Here is a 13,264-nt window from a genome sequence, read left to right as displayed (position 1 = left end):
TATGCTGGTGATTAAGGGGTATTCAGCCTGCGCTTTCAAACGATGAGGAGATAATTATTACGGGTTTCGAAGTTGAAGGTGCGGAGGCAGCATATCCGGTCACTCAGATAGTATTGACGTTGTAAGTAAAATCGCTTGGGAAGTACGAAGTGTTTCGAAACGAACTTCCAGGACTACTTTTGCAACGTGAGATTATGAGAGAACAATCATTTGACAAGAAAAGTAATGGATTTAATTTTTTCCGTACTTATTCCCTATGAAACAGGTTTTTTGACGTAGGATCACGTCTTTGTTTACTATACTGGGACTGGGTAGCACTTTGTAAAAACGAGAAATAGAAGTGTAACGTTTGAATGAAATATTTCAAACGCTAATAGCTACTATACTACTGAACGAAACATAACAGTTAATATGTCGTTGGATAGATAAAATGTCCAGCAATTTTATAGTAACATACTAATAATAATTTTTTATACGCTAAATAGTGAAAATGTGTGTAAAGATTCAAGGTCGAATTTTTCCATACATTTCCCTTGTTATCGCCTAGCTTCACAGGCACGGACGACAATTAGATACACCAAAGGATTTGGATCCAAATGATAACCTTGAGACCACTTTGTGAGACCACACCCCTTTTCCAATCCAATCGGCAACATCGATGGCTATTGACGGCAACACCGGTCCCAAAGACAAGCGGAATCAGAGGGCAATGGCCAACGTGAATCCCACACGATGCACTTAACATTACATTTTGCATTATCCCCATCGCAGACATGCGAAATTGTTCGATAGCTTGCTCAATCAGTGTCGGACAATCATTTAAGCAGCAGCAGCCGATATGGTTTCCCCCACCACCTACACTAGCTTACAAGCAGCAGCGGCAGTGCCAGTGACTATAAAATGGTACTCTTGGTTCGCCGTCTGTTCATTCATCGCACAATCGCACTGACGGACGGTCAGCATTTACCATCGACAGCTATTGGTGGCGAAAGCAACGGCATTTGGCGGCAAACACCAGCGATCGGAGCCTACAACGCTAGCAATCGGGAGGTAACGATAGCATTTTTGGCGGCTATTGCAGGCAAATCCAAGGACCTTTGCGGCATCTAATGTCATTTTCGATGACAATTCGAGGCACCCAATGACATTTTGGCGGTTATTTTCGCAAACCAACAGCAAATGGAAGCAAATCGACTGACGGGCAGCAGCAAATTCAGCAGTAGGCCGTTGTGGTCTTAAACAGTTCTTATAAGAACTAGAGTAATTGAAGAATGAAAAGAATTTTCTTCACTTTTCTAAATGGTTAACGTTTCAACGTTCCATGGAAAATGCTTGCTCATTCAGCGTCGGATAATCATTCGAGCAGCAGCAGCAATTGATCTGGTTTCCCCCACCACCTCACTAGCTTACAAGCAGCAGCGGCAGTGCCAGTGACTATAAAATGGTACTCTTGGTTCGCCGTCTGCTCATTCATCGCACAATCGCACTGACGGACGGTCAGCATTTACCATCGACAGCTATTGGTGGCGAAACCAACGGCATTTAGCGGCAAGACCGGTTATTGGTGGCAACACCGATTGTTGACTGCACTGAAGAGGTTGATGTTACTTGTAACCAATGGCCCTTTTAAGGGCCGCAAACTAATTAAATGAAGCATAATCAGAATTTATCTCAAATGTGCAAAATGGTTTTGATTATTATTTGTAACCAACGGCCAGAAACTATTTGAAGGAAGTTGGTTCAAATATCAAACTACTAATAACATATTTATTACAATGATCTGTGGGCTGGCCATTCATTGCTATTTCAATCTTTGTGAAATACAGTAGTGATTTGTTAAAGAATTCGCTATGTCTAAATGGTTGCAGGCGTTATATTTACGTGACCACCGTAAACGTATTCGTGAACAAGTGGCTGGTGTAGTAACTGAACCAAGGATATCCTTAACAGGATTTAATGATCAGACATAGTTATACTTCATCGATTAAAACATGTTATCAATATAATGAGTATTATATGACACAGTCCTACGTCACCCTTTCGTACAACCCTTAGGGCTGTATACCTTGTAGTTTTTATAATACTTTATGGGATTTAATTTAGTATTACACTTTTGTTCATTTGTCACTTGCAAACTTATTCACTATCGTACTTTACTAAAACAAAAAATGTACAGAAAAATGATTATTTATTCTTTCTTCCTAAATTTTTTGGACTTAATATAAGAAGGTCTTACATTCTCGGAAAACGGTTCAAAAGTGACCAAGCTTTGATTCAATTCTCGTTGAGGTGTCCGAATATATTAATACAGTCAGTCCACAATCATGGGTCACACACAATTGTGTGTCATTTTAGATCTAGTTGCTGATTAGCGTTTAATATCACCCAATTATTGATCAAATTATTAGTGCTACACATGAGTAACAATTTTAGCAATCACTTCGTATAATATTCACGAAATAATAAGCAGAAAACCTAAAATGACCCATAATTGTGTGTGACCCATGATTGTGGACTGACTGTACAACAAGTTATTTTAACTAAAGTTTTTTGGAGCGTCTTAGTAGAATACAAACCTTTAAATAAAAATTAAATTATTTAAAAGAAAACCTTTCCAAATTAGTTCGAAAACAAACATAGATGAAGCCTGCAAGTCGTAAGCGAAATACTTCTCTGTCGCGAATAAATAAAAATAGTAGAATTTGATTTGGAAAAGTTTTTTTCTATTTAATTTTCAAGTTATTTTATTTCTTAACCACCGGAATGATAGTTTTGTGCGATGAGTTAGATACTGTCGTGAGGGTTAGAAAGTTTTTAGTTTCTCCATTAGTGATACTTTCGAAACACTTTACAATATTTGCTAATACTGCTGGCTTCGGAGACTGTGCGATACATAACTTCGTAGAGGAAAGCACTTCTGGCTTAGGCTGGATAGATGACTGCTCTGGTGAATAATTATCGGTGTGGTGGAGATCATGTTGTTCGGGAGTTTCCGAATCATATGTAGTCGATGATAGCCCTTGGAAGAATTCGTTTGAATTAGTTTTCAGTTCAGTTCAGACATGCGCGGTACAAATAGCTGTAACTTTGTCAATTTTTGGAATTCATCGAAATGACTTGAAACATATATGGTCAAAATGTTAATCTTTCGAAATAATCAATAAAAAAATTGCGATTTTTTTAAATTGAAAAAGTACTATGCCCTCTTAAACATTCGCTTGAACAGTGATTCTTATAAACATACACTGCCCATAAATGGAAGACAGTCACATATGCAAAAACTTGCAGCGGCGAAAAACGCATTTGAAACCGCTACAGTTTTTCTTTAATATTGAGTAAATTTTGGAAACAAATCATCATAATATTACTTGAATGTACATTATAGAATACTTTTACAAGCAATTTGTTCACAAGTGACCTCCAATTTGTTCCAAAACTTATAAAAACTACCGAAGTTACTGATATGCGTTTATTTGTGCTTGAATAAGCAAGAATAAACGCATAACAGTCACACTCACAGCATGCCTTGATCCTTGCGTTGCCGGTGAGCCGGTGACTGCCGGTGGAGTATTTTCAAGACCACGTGTCGTTGTTGTTTTGATAATTCACGTTCACGTTTAATTCAACTGTTTCAAATGTCTGTACTGAAGTATTTGAAATTTTACGGGAGTAAGGATAACTCTGAAGATAAACTTCCAATTCCTAGCATTTTCTGCTTTTATTCGTAATTTGTTATCGTGGGGTCGCATAAGGGGTTTTGTTCAACTCAGAAACTGGTCGCTTTCCTGTGTCAGGAACACTCCCAGAATGTGTCCGAGTGTGACCAATGTGATCCTGGACATATTATATGACCACAAATGATCTATTCTGAGCTAGTTTTGCACCTTCGCGTACTTAGAGTTGTCACATGTTGTATATTAGTTCTATTCAGAAACTGATCCCCGTAGGGGTATCCGGAGCATTTCCGGATATGTGGTTAGATATGGTCAATGACGTCTTGAACACTTTGTGCAACTACCAATGGTCTAGTTTTGCAAATTCGAGTACTTAGAGGTGTCGTATAATGGAATCATTGTTCATTATATTGTATTACTAGCTGACCCGACAAACTTCGTATTGCCACAAATTAACCTGTGTTGTACATAAATCATGAATCTCGGATGATCTTTGTCACTTCTCGAGTTTTGCAAGCCCGCCAGTGGGCGGCGCTTCCGACGGCGGGTCACCGGCAACACTCGCGACCGGCTCGTCCTGAATGATCTAGTGTTACTATAGATAGTTTTTGTGGTCTTGTTATTGATTAATGTTTTATGGAAGAGTCTCGAAATTCTCGAGTTGGATTAGTTTTTGAGTTTCGCAAAAATTTCTGTTTTATTTGTATGAGAGTCCATATCCCCCTACCACAGGGGTGAGAGGTCTCTAACTATCATAAAATAAATTCAAGACTTAAAAATCTCCTACATGCTAAATTTGGTTCCATTTGCTTGATTAGTACTCAAATTATAAGGAAATTTGTATTTCATTTGTATGGGAGCCCACCCTCTTAAAAGGGAAAGGGGTCGTAATACACCACAGAAAAAAAATTCTGCCATCTAAAACCCTCACTTGCCAAATTTGGTTCCATTTGCTTGATTAGTTCTAAAGTTATGAGCAAATTTGTATTTCGTTTGAATGGGAGCCCCCCCCCCCTCCTAAAAAGGTAAGAAGTCCTAATTCATCATGGGAAAAATGGTTGCCTCCAAAAACACCCACATGCCAAATATGGTTCCATTTGCTTGATTAGTTCTCGAATTATGAGGAAATTTGTATTTCATTTGTGTAGAAGCCGCCCCTCTTGAAGTGTGGAAGGATCCTAATTCACCGTAGAAAATATTTTTGCCTCCAAAAACCTCCACATGCCGAATTTGGTTCTATTTGCTTGATTAGTTCTCGAGTTATGGGGAAATTTGTATTTCATTTGTATTGGAGCCCCCCCTCCTAATGTGGGAAGAGGTCCTAATTCATCACAGAAAAAATTCTTGCCTCCAAAAACACCTACACGCCAAATTTGGTTCCATTTGCTGGATTAGTTCTCGAGTTATGAAGAAATTTGTATTTCGTTTGTATAGGACCCCCCCTCCTAAAGTGGGGAGGGGTCCCAATTCATCATTGAAAAAAAAATTGTCTCCAAAAACACACACATGCTAAATTCGGTTCAATTCGCTTGATTAGTTCTCGAGTTATGAGGAAATTTGTATTTCATTTGTACAGGAGCCCCTCCTCTTAAAGTGGGGAGGGGTCCTAATTCACCATAGAAAATTTTCTTGCTCTCGAAAACCTTCACATGCCAAATTTGGTTGCATTTGCTTGATTAGTTCTCGAGTTATGAGGAAATTTGTATGGAAGTCCCCCCTCTTAAAGGGGAGAGGAGTTATAATTCCTCTTATAAAGAGGGGAGGGGTCTCAATTCACCATAGAATAAATTCTTGTCACCAAAAAAACACCCACATGCCAAATGTTGTTCTATTTGCTTGATTAGTTCTCGAGTTAGGAGGAAATTTGTATTTCATTTGTACAGGAGCCCCCCCTCTTAGAGTGGGGAGGGGTCCTAATTCACCGTAGAAAATTTTCTTGCCCTCGAAAACCTTCACATGCCAAAGTTGGTTCCATTTGCTTGATTAGTTCTCGAGTTATGAGGAAATTTGTATGGAAGCCCCCCCTCTTAAAGGGGAGAGGAGTTACAATTCCCCTTATAAAGAGGGAGGGGTCTCAATTTACCATAGAATAAATTCTTGTCACCGAAAACACCCACATGCCAAATTTGGTTCTATTTGCTTGATTAGTTCTCGAGTTATGAGGAAATTTGTATTTCATTTGTATAGGAGCCCCCCCCTCCTAAAGTGGGGAGAGGTTCTTATTCATCATAGAAAACATTCTTGCCTCCAAAAACACCTTCATGCCAAATTTGGTTCCATTTGCTGGATTAGCTCTCGAGTTATAAGGAAATTTGTATTTCGTTTGTATAGGAGTCTCCCCCCTCTTAAAGTGGGGAGGGGTCCCAATTCATCATAGAAAAAAATTTTGTCTTCAAAAACACACACATGCCAAATTTGGTTCCATTTGCTTGATTAGTTCTCGAGTTATGAGGAAATTGGTATTTCATTTGTACAGGAGCCCCCCCTCTTAAAGTGAGGAGGGGTCCTAATTCAACATAGAAAATTTTCTTGCCCTCGAAAACCTTCACATGCCAAATTTGGTTCCATTTGCTTGATTAGTTCTCGAGTTATGAGGAAATTTGTATGGAAACCCCCCCTCTTAAAGGGGAGAGTAGTTATAATTCCCCTTATAAAGAGGGGAGGGGTCTCAAATTACCCTAGAATAAATTCTTGTCACCGAAAACACCCACATGCCAAATTTGGTTCTATTTGCTTGATTAGTTCTCGAGTTATGCAGAAATTTGTGTTTCATTTGTATGGGAGCCCCCCCTCTTAGTGGGGGGAGGGGTCTCTAACCATCACTAAAACCTTTCCTGGCCCCAAAAACCTCTACATGCAAATTTTCACGCCGATTGGTTCAGTAGTTTTTGATTCTATAAGGAACACAGGACAGACAGACAGACAGACAGACAGACAGACAGACAGACAGACAGACAGACAGACAGACAGACAGACAGACAGACAGACAGACAGACAGACAGACAGACAGACAGACAGACAGACAGACAGACAGACAGACAGACAGACAGACAGACAGACAGACAGACAGACAGACAGACAGACAGACAGACAGACAGACAGACAGACAGACAGACAGACAGACAGACAGACAGACAGACAGACAGACAGACAGACAGACAGACAGACAGACAGACAGACAGACAGACAGACAGACAGACAGACAGACAGACAGACAGACAGACAGACAGACAGACAGACAGACAGACAGACAGACAGACAGACAGACAGACAGACAGACAGACAGACAGACAGACAGACAGACAGACAGACAGACAGACAGACAGACAGACAGACAGACAGACAGACAGACAGACAGACAGACAGACAGACAGACAGACAGACAGACAGACAGACAGACAGACAGACAGACAGACAGACAGACAGACAGACAGACAGACAGACAGACAGACAGACAGACAGACAGACAGACAGACAGACAGACAGACAGACAGACAGACAGACAGACAGACAGACAGACAGACAGACAGACAGACAGACAGACAGACAGACAGACAGACAGACAGACAGACAGACAGACAGACAGACAGACAGACAGACAGACAGACAGACAGACAGACAGACAGACAGACAGACAGACAGACAGACAGACAGACAGACAGACAGACAGACAGACAGACAGACAGACAGACAGACAGACAGACAGACAGACAGACAGACAGACAGACAGACAGACAGACAGACAGACAGACAGACAGACAGACAGACAGACAGACAGACAGACAGACAGACAGACAGACAGACAGACAGACAGACAGACAGACAGACAGACAGACAGACAGACAGACAGACAGACAGACAGACAGACAGACAGACAGACAGACAGACAGACAGACAGACAGACAGACAGACAGACAGACAGACAGACAGACAGACAGACAGACAGACAGACAGACAGACAGACAGACAGACAGACAGACAGACAGACAGACAGACAGACAGACAGACAGACAGACAGACAGACAGACAGACAGACAGACAGACAGACAGACAGACAGACAGACAGACAGACAGACAGACAGACAGACAGACAGACAGACAGACAGACAGACAGACAGACAGACAGACAGACAGACAGACAGACAGACAGACAGACAGACAGACAGACAGACAGACAGACAGACAGACAGACAGACAGACAGACAGACAGACAGACAGACAGACAGACAGACAGACAGACAGACAGACAGACAGACAGACAGACAGACAGACAGACAGACAGACAGACAGACAGACAGACAGACAGACAGACAGACAGACAGACAGACAGACAGACAGACAGACAGACAGACAGACAGACAGACAGACAGACAGACAGACAGACAGACAGACAGACAGACAGACAGACAGACAGACAGACAGACAGACAGACAGACAGACAGACAGACAGACAGACAGACAGACAGACAGACAGACAGACAGACAGACAGACAGACAGACAGACAGACAGACAGACAGACAGACAGACAGACAGACAGACAGACAGACAGACAGACAGACAGACAGACAGACAGACAGACAGACAGACAGACAGACAGACAGACAGACAGACAGACAGACAGACAGACAGACAGACAGACAGACAGACAGACAGACAGACAGACAGACAGACAGACAGACAGACAGACAGACAGACAGACAGACAGACAGACAGACAGACAGACAGACAGACAGACAGACAGACAGACAGACAGACAGACAGACAGACAGACAGACAGACAGACAGACAGACAGACAGACAGACAGACAGACAGACAGACAGACAGACAGACAGACAGACAGACAGACAGACAGACAGACAGACAGACAGACAGACAGACAGACAGACAGACAGACAGACAGACAGACAGACAGACAGACAGACAGACAGACAGACAGACAGACAGACAGACAGACAGACAGACAGACAGACAGACAGACAGACAGACAGACAGACAGACAGACAGACAGACAGACAGACAGACAGACAGACAGACAGACAGACAGACAGACAGACAGACAGACAGACAGACAGACAGACAGACAGACAGACAGACAGACAGACAGACAGACAGACAGACAGACAGACAGACAGACAGACAGACAGACAGACAGACAGACAGACAGACAGACAGACAGACAGACAGACAGACAGACAGACAGACAGACAGACAGACAGACAGACAGACAGACAGACAGACAGACAGACAGACAGACAGACAGACAGACAGACAGACAGACAGACAGACAGACAGACAGACAGACAGACAGACAGACAGACAGACAGACAGACAGACAGACAGACAGACAGACAGACAGACAGACAGACAGACAGACAGACAGACAGACAGACAGACAGACAGACAGACAGACAGACAGACAGACAGACAGACAGACAGACAGACAGACAGACAGACAGACAGACAGACAGACAGACAGACAGACAGACAGACAGACAGACAGACAGACAGACAGACAGACAGACAGACAGACAGACAGACAGACAGACAGACAGACAGACAGACAGACAGACAGACAGACAGACAGACAGACAGACAGACAGACAGACAGACAGACAGACAGACAGACAGACAGACAGACAGACAGACAGACAGACAGACAGACAGACAGACAGACAGACAGACAGACAGACAGACAGACAGACAGACAGACAGACAGACAGACAGACAGACAGACAGACAGACAGACAGACAGACAGACAGACAGACAGACAGACAGACAGACAGACAGACAGACAGACAGACAGACAGACAGACAGACAGACAGACAGACAGACAGACAGACAGACAGACAGACAGACAGACAGACAGACAGACAGACAGACAGACAGACAGACAGACAGACAGACAGACAGACAGACAGACAGACAGACAGACAGACAGACAGACAGACAGACAGACAGACAGACAGACAGACAGACAGACAGACAGACAGACAGACAGACAGACAGACAGACAGACAGACAGACAGACAGACAGACAGACAGACAGACAGACAGACAGACAGACAGACAGACAGACAGACAGACAGACAGACAGACAGACAGACAGACAGACAGACAGACAGACAGACAGACAGACAGACAGACAGACAGACAGACAGACAGACAGACAGACAGACAGACAGACAGACAGACAGACAGACAGACAGACAGACAGACAGACAGACAGACAGACAGACAGACAGACAGACAGACAGACAGACAGACAGACAGACAGACAGACAGACAGACAGACAGACAGACAGACAGACAGACAGACAGACAGACAGACAGACAGACAGACAGACAGACAGACAGACAGACAGACAGACAGACAGACAGACAGACAGACAGACAGACAGACAGACAGACAGACAGACAGACAGACAGACAGACAGACAGACAGACAGACAGACAGACAGACAGACAGACAGACAGACAGACAGACAGACAGACAGACAGACAGACAGACAGACAGACAGACAGACAGACAGACAGACAGACAGACAGACAGACAGACAGACAGACAGACAGACAGACAGACAGACAGACAGACAGACAGACAGACAGACAGACAGACAGACAGACAGACAGACAGACAGACAGACAGACAGACAGACAGACAGACAGACAGACAGACAGACAGACAGACAGACAGACAGACAGACAGACAGACAGACAGACAGACAGACAGACAGACAGACAGACAGACAGACAGACAGACAGACAGACAGACAGACAGACAGACAGACAGACAGACAGACAGACAGACAGACAGACAGACAGACAGACAGACAGACAGACAGACAGACAGACAGACAGACAGACAGACAGACAGACAGACAGACAGACAGACAGACAGACAGACAGACAGACAGACAGACAGACAGACAGACAGACAGACAGACAGACAGACAGACAGACAGACAGACAGACAGACAGACAGACAGACAGACAGACAGACAGACAGACAGACAGACAGACAGACAGACAGACAGACAGACAGACAGACAGACAGACAGACAGACAGACAGACAGACAGACAGACAGACAGACAGACAGACAGACAGACAGACAGACAGACAGACAGACAGACAGACAGACAGACAGACAGACAGACAGACAGACAGACAGACAGACAGACAGACAGACAGACAGACAGACAGACAGACAGACAGACAGACAGACAGACAGACAGACAGACAGACAGACAGACAGACAGACAGACAGACAGACAGACAGACAGACAGACAGACAGACAGACAGACAGACAGACAGACAGACAGACAGACAGACAGACAGACAGACAGACAGACAGACAGACAGACAGACAGACAGACAGACAGACAGACAGACAGACAGACAGACAGACAGACAGACAGACAGACAGACAGACAGACAGACAGACAGACAGACAGACAGACAGACAGACAGACAGACAGACAGACAGACAGACAGACAGACAGACAGACAGACAGACAGACAGACAGACAGAAATCCTTCTTTATAGGTATAGATATTGTATTGTGGTTCAAGTTCCATATATTCCGGAACTTGTTCCGACTATAGCTTCGGAACCGTCTATCCGCACCAAATTTTCTTCAATAGTGTTCTTGTAGGCCATAAAATCTTTCGTTTGGTAGTTGTTGCAGTCAAATCGGTTCAGGAATTTCCAAAATCAAATGCTTATTCATATATTTTCACTACTGTGACTGTTATGCGTTTATTTGTAATATGGGACTGACATAGTTTAATATTTTTTTCAACATTTTGGGAACAAACATAGCTTTTTTGTTTGAAATATTGAAAGAATAGGTAATTTAAAGATGATTCCCAGGTTTATATCAAAAATGGTGAAAAGTCATATGGGACTGTTATACGTTTATGGGCAGTACATATGCCAGAAATGCAGTTTACATTAGTCTTTGATCTCATGATCTGATTTTTTTGTTAGGGAGGGCTTATACTACTAAATCTGATATAGTCCTACGTCACCGTTTCGTACAACCCTTAGGGCTGCATACCTTGTAGTTTGTTAAGAAAAAAAATCCCTGACGCTATTTATGTTTGAAACCGCTGTTCCTTGGTCAACCTTTTAGTCATATGAATATCAGGCCATTCCTCAGCGGATGCTGGTTCTCAATAATAACGTGTTTATCTTTGTATATTAAGGATGCAAACGCACCACCATTAGAAGCGATTGTCATTAGTCCCCAATAGCATTTGTCCAGTCTGGTGATGCACTCCGGATGAAGTGCACTACTGCGTTAGGAGTTGTTCTCCAAATATCAGGGGTTCTAAGTTAACAGCTCTCTGTCGAAGAATCTTGATCTTTAATTAAATATTGCCGGACATCGGCATAACAGGATTTCCAAGTCTTTTTTATAAACCACAAATTCGACATATACCACCTTGAAGTTTCCCTATAAGCTTCAGATGATAGCGGTTCGGACAATGTCCTGTTATAAGACCAGTATAAATGCTTCGATCTTTCTTCGAAAGCTCCAGGATTTTGCGAATCATTGAAATTTTTGGAGAGATAAACCGTTGCTGCATGCCATTGAAAGTATTATTCCAATTTAATTCCACTTTCCTACATTTCCGTAAAAAAGCAATATAACTTAACATGAGTTGATTGGATGTTATGGTCGGGGCCACCATTGATCCCAATCATAATCACAACATGACAATAGGGTATGTAGTCGCTTCGTCGTAATTGCCTATTACCATCCTATCCAACACAAATTATTTAAAATATCAGTGTTTTTTTATGACACACAATGCAAAATTAGTTATTTCCTAACATTTTAGTTTGTTGACTAAAGCTTGCTTCATTTGAAATTGGAACAAACTTTTGCTCATATTGTGGTGCTCTTGGTGGACGGATTTGGAAGTTCTTAGCGCCCACGTGTCGGAAATTTTATTAGCTTCACCTATATATTTTTGACATTCAACAAAATAGCTGTATTTTGTAAACAAACAACATGGAAACCGAAAGAAGGGAAAAAATGTGCACAGCTGTATGGAAAATCCACCGTGGTCTGCATCTAGGCTAACTAAACAGCAGAAAATTTCGTGATTTCAAAAAAATGCTTAAATAGTCGCTTTTTAGTGAATTCAAAGCTCACGTGTGTTTGAGTCAAAACAGCACAAGAACTTTTGGAGTATTTATTAAATCCATCCAAGAAACGATGAAAAGTAGAGTAGCTTTGTCTCACTACTAGTGCTCAGCACAGCAGTAGCTTTATTTGATTAAAAATATCATTTTCAGATTTATTTGATTTTAGGTTGTGTTTTGTAGCGCATCAGCAAGCTTTTAATATGCCTAGTAATTGTCATGTTTCCACTGGTCTACGTTTGTTTAATTTACCGGAATTGCACCTAATTCTGCGCATGGTTCCTAATTCTGCGCACCGCATGTTTCCCTTAAAAACCGTAGCGTTCTCAAATGAATGGCTCTATGTACATGAGTTTTCCTAGATGTGTCGATTAAGATAAAAATTTGCAGGAATTTTAAAGTTTTGACTGAAATGTGGGGTGCGCAGAATTA

The sequence above is a fragment of the Sabethes cyaneus genome, chromosome 3, assembly GCF_943734655.1.
Source record: "Sabethes cyaneus chromosome 3, idSabCyanKW18_F2, whole genome shotgun sequence".
In the NCBI taxonomy this organism is placed as follows: domain Eukaryota; kingdom Metazoa; phylum Arthropoda; class Insecta; order Diptera; family Culicidae; genus Sabethes; species Sabethes cyaneus.
This window is presented reverse-complemented; position numbering follows the sequence as displayed.